At 48.2% G+C, this 13,079-nt stretch overlaps 1 protein-coding gene across 1 annotated transcript in view; it reads left to right on the top strand.

Moving 5' to 3' along the window:
- The window catches only part of GLI2 (GLI family zinc finger 2), a 267,100-nt gene that overhangs the window by 99,206 nt on the left and 154,815 nt on the right, over nt 1-13,079 (top strand). The window lies entirely within an intron of this gene.

The raw sequence follows: 13,079 nt of genomic DNA, 5'->3' as shown, positions 1-13,079 counted from the left end.
CCAGTGTGGATGGAGCCCTTACCTTGAATGGTGGCAACCCCTCACCTCCTGGAAGCTGGGGGTCCCCAGGCCTGCCTGTGAGCTTTGACTGCTGTGCCTTATGAGTGCTGGGCTCAGAGCTGGCAAAACTGGGGTTCTGGAGTGACTCCACTCCAAACACCTGCTCCAGCCAGTGCCCTTCTGTGGCTGAAAGCTCTTTTGTGCCAATACCAGCACCTCCCACAATAACTCTGAGGCTGGTCTTGGTGGTCTTTGAGGAGGTGAGCCCACCTGCGAGGGGAGCTGTTCAGGTAGCTCAGCATCCAAACTCCAGCGAGGTGCAGAGATTTGAACTCACTCCTCGTCAACACCGCCTGAGCAGAGGCATCCCTTGCCATATGTCTCATGCTGTAGCCCTTTTGGCTCTGGTACTGCATGAATGTGATTTGGGGGTCTTGGGGAATCAAGGCCAAACTTGGGGTATCAAGGCCAAACTTGGGGTCTGGCCATGTTTGGAGTCCATTCATCACTCAGGCTTTAGAAACACAGGCCTAAGGATGATGGGCAGGGCCTGGCCCCTGCCTGCCTCTGTGGGGGATGGGGGCATCCACCTTGATTGGCTCCCCTCATGGAACTACACTCTCCTGAGTATAGTTCCCCAATCCCCCACCCTGCTTCTCTCCTCTGTATCTTGGCTCTGCTGCTCTTCCCTGGGATGCACCCACCCCTCTTTTGTCTGCCTCCAGGAAGCCTTCCTTGATCTCCACCCCCTCTCTCCATTGGATGCTTCCTGACAGTAGAGCCCTGCCACTCACCCCCTCGTTGATCTCCCATCTGATGACCCCTCTCCCTGGGCAGAGGCTACAGCTGGCCAGGAGGTGTCTGAGTACCAGAGCAGAGGATCCCAGGGAAGCCCCCATCCTGTGCCTGCTGGCTCACAGATGTCCCTGCACGAGCCTGAGCCTCGGCTGCTCAGAGCTTTGTGTTCCAGCTGCGGCCCAGCAGTGTCCCCGTGAGGGGCAGGACGTCCGGGGCCCCTCGCGCCTGGGCATGGTGGGAGGTGGCTCAGAGACGGCTGCCTTTGTTATGACAGAGCAGAGCTTTGAGTCGCGGCCAGGCCAACAGGACAGCTGTGAAGCTTGTAACCAGCAGGGCTGGCCAGCCAGACGGACGGGAAGGGAGGGAGCCCCTGCTGCGGGCCTCGCTGGGGCCCACCACCTTGACTTAGAAAATTCCGCTTGGCAGAGGGAGGCAGAGAGAGAGAAACCCTGGGCCAGCCGGGACTGGAGAGCGAAGGGGACAGACACAGAGAGAGGTAGAGCATGCACGCCCTGGAAGCAGTGCCCTTTACCCGCCGTTCTGGTGCCCGAGTAGGACTGGAATGAGGCAACGTGTGTGAGCATCTTTGGTCTCCCTCAGTTCAATTCCATTCGCACTTCCTGTTTTGTGAGCTTCTGGGTTGGAGTTCTTACGTAGAAGCGTCTGGTCTACATGCCCAGATGTTCCACTCCTGGGCCTCGGCACGCAGCCGGCTCCCTTCGTGCTGCTTTTTTGGAGGTGCAGGAACTCGTTAAAACAGAGGACACCTCTGAACTGCTGGGGAAGTCGGTTCATCTCCCTGGGCCTTCCTTGAGGTTTGTAAGTGTGACTTGGACTTGGGAGACTTTTGTCATGAGTGAGGGCGTCAGCATTTATTCCTTGCAGAAGATGCAGTTCCGCTGCCTCCCTGCTTGTGGATAAGGGGCCTGAGACCCCGGGGAGGTGGGGGAGGCGAGGCGGCAGGTACGGGGGTGGGCTGGGCCCTGGCCTGTCAGGTTGCACGGCCCATGGCCTCTCTGCTCCAGCTCCCGCAGGAGGAACAATTAGAGAATTGGGCAGTTCAGTCTTTCGTCCATTGTCATTTGCAGAGACAACCAGTGAAAGCCATTTCAGTCAGCCTAGATGGCCTCCCCAGCTCCCTTCCTCAGTCTTCCTACCTCATCAAATGCCTCCAGGCGAGTCCTTCACCCCGACTTCGAAGGCCCCTTCCCTCAGGGCCGCATCTCCCCACCCCTCAACCATGCCCCTCCACTGGGGGTTCCCAAGAGGAGCAGGGTGCCCACCCTCTCGCTCTCTCCTGACAGATTTGCTGCAGGACCTGTGCCAGGGGAGACTATGTGTCCCTAGAGCCTAGGACTGTGCCGGCATTAGTACTGTCAGCAAATGTTTGTTGATTGAATACATGACCACAAGCACTTCAGGAACCTTTCGGCCTCATTGGGGGCCAGCCCACACATGCACACATGTGCCAAAGTCATACTGACCCCATCGCCATCTTATTCCAGGAAGATGGAGCCTTCACCCAACCACAGCCCAGATTCAAATCTCTGCTGTGACAACCTGCTAAGCAGAGAGCCCAGCCTATCTGAGCCATGTCCTGTGCTTGTTTGCTGGAAGGGAGGGATTCTTAAACGTAATGGAGAGCCAGCAGAAGGTGGTTTCCCTTCCAAAAACCATGGACTTTAAAACCTGTGACAGACCTTGGGGCCACCTACTCCCTTATCCCCCCATTTTATAGTGTGGAGAGCCCACTCCAGGAGGGCAGGGGTCTCAGCTCAGGCTCCAGCTCTCGCAGCTGGGACATGGCCCCCAGACGTGCTGACTTTTCAAGGAAGTTTCCTTAGGATCTGAGGCCTCATTGCTTGCCTTCTCTCACCAGGAAAGAGTGAGCATCAGGTGGGCCTCTTGTCAGAGCCCCTTTGCTCTGATGCTTGCACCACATTTGCATTCTCAACGTCAGACGAACACTGAGGGAGGAACCTGTGGAAAATATCTTGGATTTTGAAATTTAAATATGATTTTTTTCCTTCTCTGTGAAAAGAACGAACATCCAGCATAAGCTTATTACAGGCGGCTGAGGTTATTTTGGGAAGTAGCAATTAAAGGTTTTATATTTTTTCCTCTCCCTTTTGCCCTTGCAACACGCGCAGGTCTATTGAGCTATTAAACCTTCACCAGCCCACAACCCAGAGGAATCTGCCTCTGCCCGTTTCTTCTCCACTTCTGGGCCTTAGGAAAGAAAAGAAAGTTAAATTCGTATTAATTACAGCCAAATCCGCTCGGTAAGCACTTGCTGAATATGCACGGAGATGAGGTTTAAAGCTCTCCTCCAAATAAAACGGTGAAATGAAAGGAATAATTTATTTGGTCAGACACTGTAATTTGCCACGTCGTTCTACTTCTCCTGTTGCTAAAATGGATCCTCTGCTGAGGCCGTGACTTCCACCTTCCCCCAAACCATTGTCCACCTCCACTCTTCCTTACGATGCCCCTGAAAATCTGCCTCCCTCCACCAGCGTAGGCAGGGCCCAGAGTTCTCAGAGCGAGCACACACATACACTCAGGTATACACACACAACAATCACACATGCGCACCCACTCACCCACAGTCACACACACCATGTGCCTGCACATGCATTCTTGGACAATCTAGTCACACATTCTTTTGCACACTCACAGTCATGGATGCATGCATGCACACTCACCCATAGTCATGCACACAGTTGTGCACATCTGGTCACACACTCCCGTGCATACTTTCATGCTGATAGCAGCACACACCCACGCTCACGCACGCACGCTCACACACACCCATACTAACACACACCCATGCTCACACACACACACACACCCTTGTCTGCCATTAACCCAACTGAGCAAATGCTTCCAAGCAGGTTAGTAATTCAGTGAGTGATCCCATCTTGGACACTTTACCAAGCGGGCACATTGTGGGTGTCTGAATATACTTCTGACCACAATTAATGACCCAAAGGTAGTGCAGTGATTAAGATCTCAGTCCTGGGAGCTGAACTCTGCTGAGGGCAAGTTTCCAGCCCAGCCTGGCCAGCTGTGTGACTTTCAACCAGCAGAATGAGCTCCGTGAGCCTCAGTTTCCCTTCTCTCGAAGGCAGTAATCAAGTGTTGACCTCATAGGGTCGGTGTGAGAAATAAATAAGACTGTGCACAGAGGCTGTTTCCAGAAGGTTCTGACAGCTTTGCCTGACATCCATGCTCGTCCAGCAATGCCTGGACCCCATCCCTTCCTCAAATCCTGTTGGGGCTGAGGGTAGAGGGGATCCTGCCCTGCCCGGAATGGCTGTGAGGAGGGCGTAGGACTTGCCAGGGTTCCTCCCTCGTTTTATGGAGGGGCTTCCTGGGCTTTGGGGAGCTCCAGGGAATGTGTAGGGTGGAGTTCCCGTGAGCCCAGAGGCTCTGCGGTCAGCTGTGTGCCGGGCGCCCAGCTGGAAGGGCCGGTGTGCCCATGGGGTGTGTGCGTGTGCATGAGTGTGCACTCGTGCCTGCAGATACTGCTTCACAGAGGTGGCTTTACTCCTGATTCAACATTGTAGGGCGCCCCACAAGATTGGATAAGGATTAGAACATGGCTTTTCTGGGGTACATAATACTTTCAAACAGGCACAGATGGCGAATGTGTAGATGAGGAGGGAGGCTGGGGCATTTGCTGAGCCCACACACGTGCCTGCTACAGCCATGATGCCAGTGGCTTGGCCCAGGCCCGGCTCCCCAAGGCACCCACACCCCAGCCACTTGGCAGGTTGGAGACCTGCTTCCCTGAGGCGGACAGGCTGGTTGGAGGGCAGAGAGGGAGTCCGGGGGGGGTTCTTTCTGGGGCTGTGGCAGCTCTGATTGTGCCACGTGCTTCGGGGGCCTGCAAGCCTTCAGAAGGGGTGTGCGGGCTGGGGCGGGAACAGTGGGGAAAGCTTCTCCAGAACCTTCGCGCCATGCCTCTGGTCCTCCTGCGTCCCCAGGTGGCTGTCCCTGTCTTGTTTCTCTCTTTCTCTGGCTCTCTTTCTCCCTCTACGTCTTTGTTCAAGTCCTCTGTCCTCCTGTTTCTTTGTTTGTCTGTACCTCTCTCTGTCACTTTGTTTCTCTCATTCTGATCCTTTATCTCCCCTTGTCTCTGTCCCACTCTGCCTTGTTGTTTCTGTGTGTCTGCTCTTTCTTTCTTTGTCTGTTTGGTTTCTTTGTTTCACTGTTACTGTATTTCCCCTGTTCCGTCCTTTTCTGTCCCTGTCTCCACCTTTCTTTTTCATTTCTACCAGTTTTTTCTCTCTTTCTTTCTCTGCCTGTCTTATCCTCCCTGCTTGTCTCTCTGATTCTTTTCTCTATCTGTCTGTCTCTGCACACAGAGGTCCCTCCCTGGCACTCTCTAACAGATTTTAAGTGACTCCAGACATGCAGTCCCACCCCTGGTCACTGTTAAATGGCACCTTCAACTTGTCCTCCTCCCGAGGAGAACCCCAGCCCAGTGGTCTCCACCCCCAGCCCCGGCCCCCCTGGGATTTTGCAGGGCTCACAGAGCAGGGGCAGGAGTCCAGAGAGAGGCATAGCGCGTCCCCCAGGGTGTGACATCAGGTCAGGGAAGCACCTGTGTTTTCCTGGGAATGAAGCCACGTATATCACAAGCAGGGCAGACTTATGTCAAGGAAAATAAAAGCCGGGCTCCGAGTATTTTTATTCCTTTTTTTGGTTGGTGGGGTGTTCGGCATGAATCAGAGAGTTTCTATTTTGAGAGCCTTTTCAGTCAGTGTACCGGAACCTGTGAGCAGGGCTTAGGTATTTGAACACCGATCACTGCATAGCCCCTGCAATACACATTCTTGGTCCCATTTTTTAGAGGGTCAGAGAGAGAGGCAGGGAGTGCCGTGGTGGCTGGGAGCGTGGATTTGAACCCTGCTCTGATGCTCGCTGATCCGGCGTGACCCTGGGTGAGTCGCCGTGCTCTGAGCCTCAGTGTCCTCATTTGTGAAGGGGGTTAAGATGGACCGCTCTCTCCTGGGCATGGGTAGGATCAGATAAAGCCTGCAGGTGCTAAGGTTTAAATAATTGCTGCCATAATTATTGCTGTCACGAATGTGTCTCCCAGAGTCATAGCTGTCAAAAGGCCTGGTGACGTTGGGCCCCATAAGCCGTATCCGCCATGGCACTGGCTGTAGCACATGGCAAAGTATCCCACCCCATAGTGAATTCTTAGTTGATTCTTTCAGTGACAGGCCTTGGAGAGACTGGCTGGGGTGTGTTGGGGAGAGTGGCAGGCCTGGGAAGGGCTAGTCCTCCATGGAAAGCTGAAGAACTCAGGTTAGACGCCACTGGCTCTGTGTGTTCTCTCCTCTGCCAGCCTGCATCTTAGTTGCCTTCCTCTGCTGCAGTCCCTGTCCTCATTCTCCTTTCCCCTGAGGCTTCATGTCCTAATCCCTCACGGGTATCAGCTGAGGACAGCTGGAAAAGATGCTCTTCCATAAGGAATGGTGATGTGATGGCATGCGCACAGGCATCTATCAGAGGAGCAGGAGACTTCAGGGCCTGGAGCCCAGGTAGACGACTGCCCACTCTTTCTTAGCCTGGATTGTTCTGTGGCCCTTACTCCACCCAGCCCCGGTGCCCAACTTTCTTTTTTTAAAAAATTATTTTTCCAAACAGTCTATATCCACCAAACAAAATGCCCTTTCCCTTCTTACCCCATCCCCTGGTAACCTCAAATGTACTTTCTCTCTCAGCAAATCTGCTATTTCTAAGTATCTCATATAAGTGACATCACATACTATTTATCCTTTTGTGCCTTGCTTATTTCAGTATAATGTTTTTAAGTTTCATCTGTGTTGTATCAGAACTTCATTCCTTTTTATGACTTAATAATATTCCATTCTGTGTTCATACCACATTTTGTTTATCCATTCATCTGTTGATGAACAGTTGGGTTGCTTCCTCGTTTTGGCTGTTGTGAATAATCCCACTACAAGGACAAGTATCTGTTTGAATCCTTGTTTTCAGTTTTCTTGGATGAATACGAAGGGGTGGGATTGCTGAGTCATATGGTAATTCTATGGCTAACTTTTACGAGGAACCACCAAACTGTTTTCCACAGTGGCTACACTGTTTTACATTCCCTTCTTGATTCCCAGCTCCTCTGCATTGCCTTTCTGTCCTGTCTGCCCACCCTGCTGCACGTCCCTTCCCTGTCACTCACCCCTTTCTTTTCCACCAGGGCCTTTGAGAGATGGCTCTCCCCACTGGGGACTCTAAGGGCACAATGGTAGCTGGCCTCTAGGGAGGGCTTCCAAGGGGCATTTTTCCCTGGGAGGACCCCTCTGGCAGAGGCAGCCTCTCCCATCCCTGGGCAGGGACATTGGGGGCTCCACCTAGCTCTGGGCAGTGGATCAAGCAAACCTGGGTTTGCAGCCCACCTTAGCTGCATGTCCTGGGGCAAATCACTGTGCCTCTAGAGAGCCCAGGAATCAGGCAGCTTTTGTAGGGTTGTCACAGGGTTTGCTGGGAGGCCTCACCCCTGCCCCCCTTGGGCAGGCAGCTACCCTGTATGGAGTCTTTTGCTTTGCATGGCATAGGTACAGCTTGGCAGCCAAGCTGCCAAGACCTCATGGGCTGGGAAGATGTCTTCAGCTCCCCCAAGCTCCTCGCTGGTCATCAGGAAAGGATCATGGGCCATTTAAGGACACTCGGCATTTGAATTTCAGATTCCCTTGCAGTAGAATCTGCAAACGAAGGCTTAAAATTCAGTTGGAAACCAATCCTGAGCCCTTCCAGAGTCATCTTTGTGCAGTGTACCCGCTTCATGGGTAGCAGATCGTGGCCTAGAGTTAGGCTCATCCAGTTTAGCAGAAGTTGGCGCTCCATGGCACATTGGCACGAATCTCAGATGGGCTCAAGGTGAGTCAGGCCCACAGCTCTCGGGGTCCCCCCTCCCCTGCCCACCTGTCACATCCTGAATCTTCTGCCATGAGATGGCATCCAGGTCCCTGCAGACCCTTTTCTCACAACCCTATTCCTGAGTCTCTTGCACATTCTCTGATGACCCTGTCTGTTGTCTTGCAGTTGTTTTTCCCATGCTGTGCATGTTCTTTTTCAGGAGGGGACCACTCTCGAGGCAATGTCTTGGTGTTACCTTGGTTTCAGGGCTGGGAGGTTATACATGAGGGAGGGACTTGCTGAGCACTCGACCATGGGTGTCCTCTCCCCAGTTTTTTGGGCTGAACCCATGTGGGTCCTCACTCTTCAGCTAACTTCTGCGAGGCGCTTGGGTTCAGCTGTGACCAGCCAGCCAGCCTTGCCATTTCGACAGAATTGATAGTTTTTGATAAATATACCCAGCCAATTAGAAGCAAATCTCAATGTGGAAACAAAGATGATAGTCAGATGGTGGAGGCTGGACTTGGGGGTTGACATGGGGGCAGATTGAGGGTGATCTTTCTTTTGGCTACAGGTCACTCCAGCAGATGAAAAAGAGAGTCAGAACACCCATATCCAGTGGTAACTGGGACACACGTGAGCAGGTAGCCCTGGGGAAATGCCCACGTGTATCTATTTGCTTATCTGTAGGGGGTCATGACATTGGTCGTGCAGAGCTGGGAGTGTTTGGTGAAAGCAGAACTCACCTGGTGCCAGGTGTGCGACGGCTCCAGCTGTGTGCCCTCTGCAGGTGTTGGCAGGTCCCAGTCTGGACATCCCGTGTCACCGCCCCACCCATCCTGCAACAGGCTGGCACATTCTCCCATTCTGGTGGGTTGCCCATAAGATGTACTCCCTGCCTCTGAGAAGGGGTGACATGGCTCTACCTGGCAGAGCAGAAGATGGGGAGCGGAGGAGAGCTAGGGCGGCGTCCCACCTGGCTGCCTGGAAGCTGAGCCCAGCCGACACGAGACTTTGCTGGGTGTTGGTCATATGTAGCCATAGAGAACCACTGACTGGGGACTGTGCAGTGCACACGCAGTTGTTGACTGGCTCCTCCAGTGGAATCTCAGCCGAGGCCTTCTAGGCTCCATCCAGACACGGCACCCAGGACTGTCTTTTTGATCTTAGTCCAGTTTGCCTTGGACAGGGTGGCTCTGAAAGTACCTCATCCAGGCCTGGCTGGTCTTTAGAGAAGAAGTATATTATCTATGTCTGTCTATCTCTGTCTACCACCTATCATTATCTCCTCTATCTTTCTGTCTCTGTCTGTATATCACCTATCATCTCTCTGCTATCTGTCTAATTTATTGATCAGTTGATCTGTCATTTGTCATCTCTATCAATCATCATCTGTCATTATCTTCTACCTCTCATCTATCATTATTTGTCATCTGTCTATCTATCTTGATCAGTTGATCACTCTATTGAGCTGTCTCTATCATCGTGAATCATTATCTCTATCATCTATTGATTGATTAATAAATCAATTGATAGATCAATGGATCAATGTATTGATCTCTATCAATCTATTTATGTCTGTCATCTATCTGTACCAGTTAATCAATCTAGTGCTCTATCTCTATCATCTATCTATCTGTTTATCCAACTATCTCTACCTATCATCTACCTATCTCTTTCTATTCCAAGTACCCAGAAAAGATATAACAATACCCAAACCTCTTCTATGCAGCTTAACCCTTTTCCTAGTTTTAGATGGGTCTATCAAGGTTGGGGATGGTCCGCCTGGAGTACACTGTGTATAAAGAATTCAAAAACAGTAATCCCACTGACTAAGTCAGTCCACTTGTAATTATTACCAGGTACTGATAGTTCGAAGCAATGTCAGTGATGAACATCCCTGGCTGGGCAGCCCAGTCCCGCCTACCTCTTGCTCCCCCACAGCTTTACCCTCTGCAGACCCCTCCTTGACTTGTCACTGGCCCTTTCTCACCCCTTACCCCCCAGAGGTCCGAAATGTCCTATTTGTCATCCTCAGGTAGGTTTTTATATTCTACGTATGTATTATCCATACGCAAAAATTTGGGCAGGCTCCAGGAATCGAATCTGGGTCTCTGACATGGCAGGCGAGAATTCTGCCGCTGTTGCACCACCCCATGCACCATGTATTTTAAGTGGATTAAGAGAGTAATTTACTGTATGTAAATAGACATGCTTGTTTTTTTCGGGCGCACTGTTTTTTCGAGGTGCATCTGTGTCCTTATCTGCAGCTCTGATTCACTTACTGAAAGCTCTGTATGGGATTCTGACCTCTGACTCTGTTACAGCCCGTTTACTCATCTGTTGGGGTTATTTAGGCTGTTTACAAGGTTTTTATTGCTGCAAATGTTGTTGGCACGGGTGGAAGCCATTTCCTTGTGAGCGGTTCTTTAGGGCAGGGAGTTAGGAAGTCGATTTTGTGGGTCACACACAGCATTTAAAAAGATGAAATGGAAAATCGAAGAGTGCACTGCAAGTAGTAAATGTAAAGTATTATTTTATCAAACTCATATTCAGTTGTCTGTGCGTGTCCTCTGTATGTGTGTGGGGGGCACACATGGATTGCCTTGCAATGTAAAATATGTTTCTTTCTCTGTATCATCTCAGAACAGTTTGAAAGCCCAAGTCACACTGTCTATACATAAGAATAGAATTGCTGCATTTTGGGATATTTAATAATGCTAAAAATGTGTTTTATTTGCAGCTTTATAAAGATACTGCCAAATGGCTTTCCAGGGTGGCTGGATAAATTTGCCCCCCACACTCCATACAATGCTTGATACTAGATTAACATTAAAATAAGATACCATTCACACTTGTTAGACTTGAGTTTAAATATAAATGATACCTTATTTTCGTTTGCCTTCCCCTCGTTTGTACATTGGACATTTGGGTTTCTTCTCCCCTGATTTGCTTATTCCTCTCTTCTGCACAGCTTCCACTGGTTGTCTGCCTTTTTCTTGCTGATTTTTTGAGATAATTATTTGTTGTTTAGATATGTTATAAATAATTTCTCCTAGTTTTTAGCTGGCCGTTTCCTGTGTTTATGGTATGGTTTTGGGGGCAAAAGCTGTACATTTTAAAGTAGTCAAGTGTATCATTCTTTTCCTTTGTGTTTTGTAGTGTTTGTATCTTGTTTAAGAGTTTTTTTCCTGCCTTGAAGTCATAAAAATAAATTCCTGTATTTTCTTCCAAAAATTAAAAATTTGCCCATTTGCATTTGGTAGTAAAAATCTTTCTGGAATTGAGTTTTTCCTCTGGCATGACATAGGGATGAAATTTTCTGTATTTTTTTCTCTGTGGCTACCCAGTTGTCCCAGAGTCAGTTTTCATTTTCCTACAGATTTTTTTTTTGTAAGGCAAAACTGTCATATCAACTTTCTTTATGTACGTGGTTCAGTTTTTGTCTGTCCTGTCTGTTGGTCCATTATTTCCCTCTAAGCTGTATCATAGGGTCTTAGCTACTAAAGCTTTAGATTGTGTAAATCTGTGATGGGGGAATCCCCTCCTCCTGTTCCTCTTTGACATTTTCTTAGCTGTGCTTGGCCCCTCTTCTACCATGAGGACTTGAGGACTGGTGCGTCAGATTCCGTGAAAATCACAAGTGGGATTTGAATGGGAACTGAAGTGGATTTGTGGCTTCATTTGGGGAAAGATTGTCATCTTTGCCTTATCGAATCTTCCCCAGTATGACCAGGGTCTCTCCCTCTCCTTATAAAGTGCTTTTTCTGGGTCCTTCAATAACATTTTCTACTCTTTTTTGTCACAAGGGTCTTATACATTTTTATTAAATTTATTCCTATGTACCCTAAAGCTTTCATTGCTGTTGTAAATGGTATACCTGTATATAGTTTTTAATCATGATTTCTAATTCTTTATTGCTGGCATATAGGGATGTAATTGATTTTTATATATTAATCCTGTTTCCAGTGAGTGTGCTGAGCTCTTATTAGCTCTGAATTTATCTGTGTAGATTTATGGGGATTCTTCTTTGATACTCACCTCATTAACAACTATGAAAGTTTTCTCCTTCCTGCCCTTTGCTTACATTGTTTTATTTTTTATTATTATTATTTGTACCTTACTGTGCTGTCTAGAATGGGGCTGTCCCATAGAAATATAATGCCAGCCACATGTTAAACTTCGTATTTTCTGTTAGATACATTTTTCAAAGTAAAAAGAAATAGGTAAAATGAATTCTAGTAATACATTTAACCCAATATATCTCAATTGGATCATTTCAACATAGAATAAACATAAAAAATGATTGAGACATTTTACATCCTTTTTCTCATCTAAGTTTCCAAAACTCCATGTGAGTTTACCCTTAGAGGGCACCTCAGTTTGGACTGGCCAATTTCAAGTGCTCGATAACCAATTGTGCAAGGGGTTGTCATGCAGGACAAGCAGCTTTAGATTCTTCAGTACGTTGCTGTCACTTGGTGAGCTGACTCCTTACCTTGTCCTGGACTTGACAGGGAATGATTCTGAAGTTTTAACACAAAAATAGTGTTTAATGTTATTTTTTTCTGTTTAGATTTCCTACATTAGGTTTAAAAGTTCCTTTTTGTTCCTGTTTTGTAAAAATTCCCTAATTGTGAATGAATATTGGCTTTTATCGATGTTTTTCTGCATATACTGAGATGATCATGAAGTTTTTGTCTTTAACCTTTTATTGGGATGAGTTATTAGTAAATATCTATCACTGCTGCATCCTTGATAGTTGGGAAAAAGCCACCTTTGCTTACTTTTTGGATTTGACAATACCATGTTTAGGATTTTTGGATCCATGTTCACCAGTGAGATTGGCCTACAATTTTGCTTTCATTCAGTCTTTGACTAGTTGTAGTATCAGCCAAATTAGCCCACCGTGTGCTAAGGAACGTTCCTCTTTTTACCATGATCTTCAGTTGTTTGTATATGTTAAGCATTATCACTACTTGAAGGTTTAGAAAAATCCAGACTTGACTGCAAACTGCCTGAATCTGTTTGTTTGTTTGACAGTTGGAGGTAATTCCAGTTTTCTCCTTCTTGTTGAGTTATCTTCCATTATATCCATCAATTGATCGATCTTCAAGGATGTGCCCAATTGTCCCGTTTTCAAAGGTATACAGTGTTTGTAGTTTTGTGTCCCTTTTTTCATCCCTAGGCTTACCTGTGCCTTTTCTGTTTCTTGATTGGTCTTAATAGAGGTCTGTCTTCATTAATGCTTTCAGAGATCTGATTTGGAGTTGACTAATTCTCTTTCTTATTTCTTTGCCGTCTGTTCCACTTATTCTCAAATCATCATTCTATCCTTATTCTTTAGCTTTTCACTAGTATTCTTTTTCTCATTTCTGAAATTTGGCACCTGGATG

Source organism: Tamandua tetradactyla, chromosome 3, assembly GCF_023851605.1.
Source record: "Tamandua tetradactyla isolate mTamTet1 chromosome 3, mTamTet1.pri, whole genome shotgun sequence".
Taxonomy (NCBI): Eukaryota; Metazoa; Chordata; class Mammalia; order Pilosa; family Myrmecophagidae; genus Tamandua; species Tamandua tetradactyla.
The sequence above is the reverse complement of the archived record's forward strand: the minus strand, read 5'-3'. Positions and strand labels throughout refer to the sequence as shown.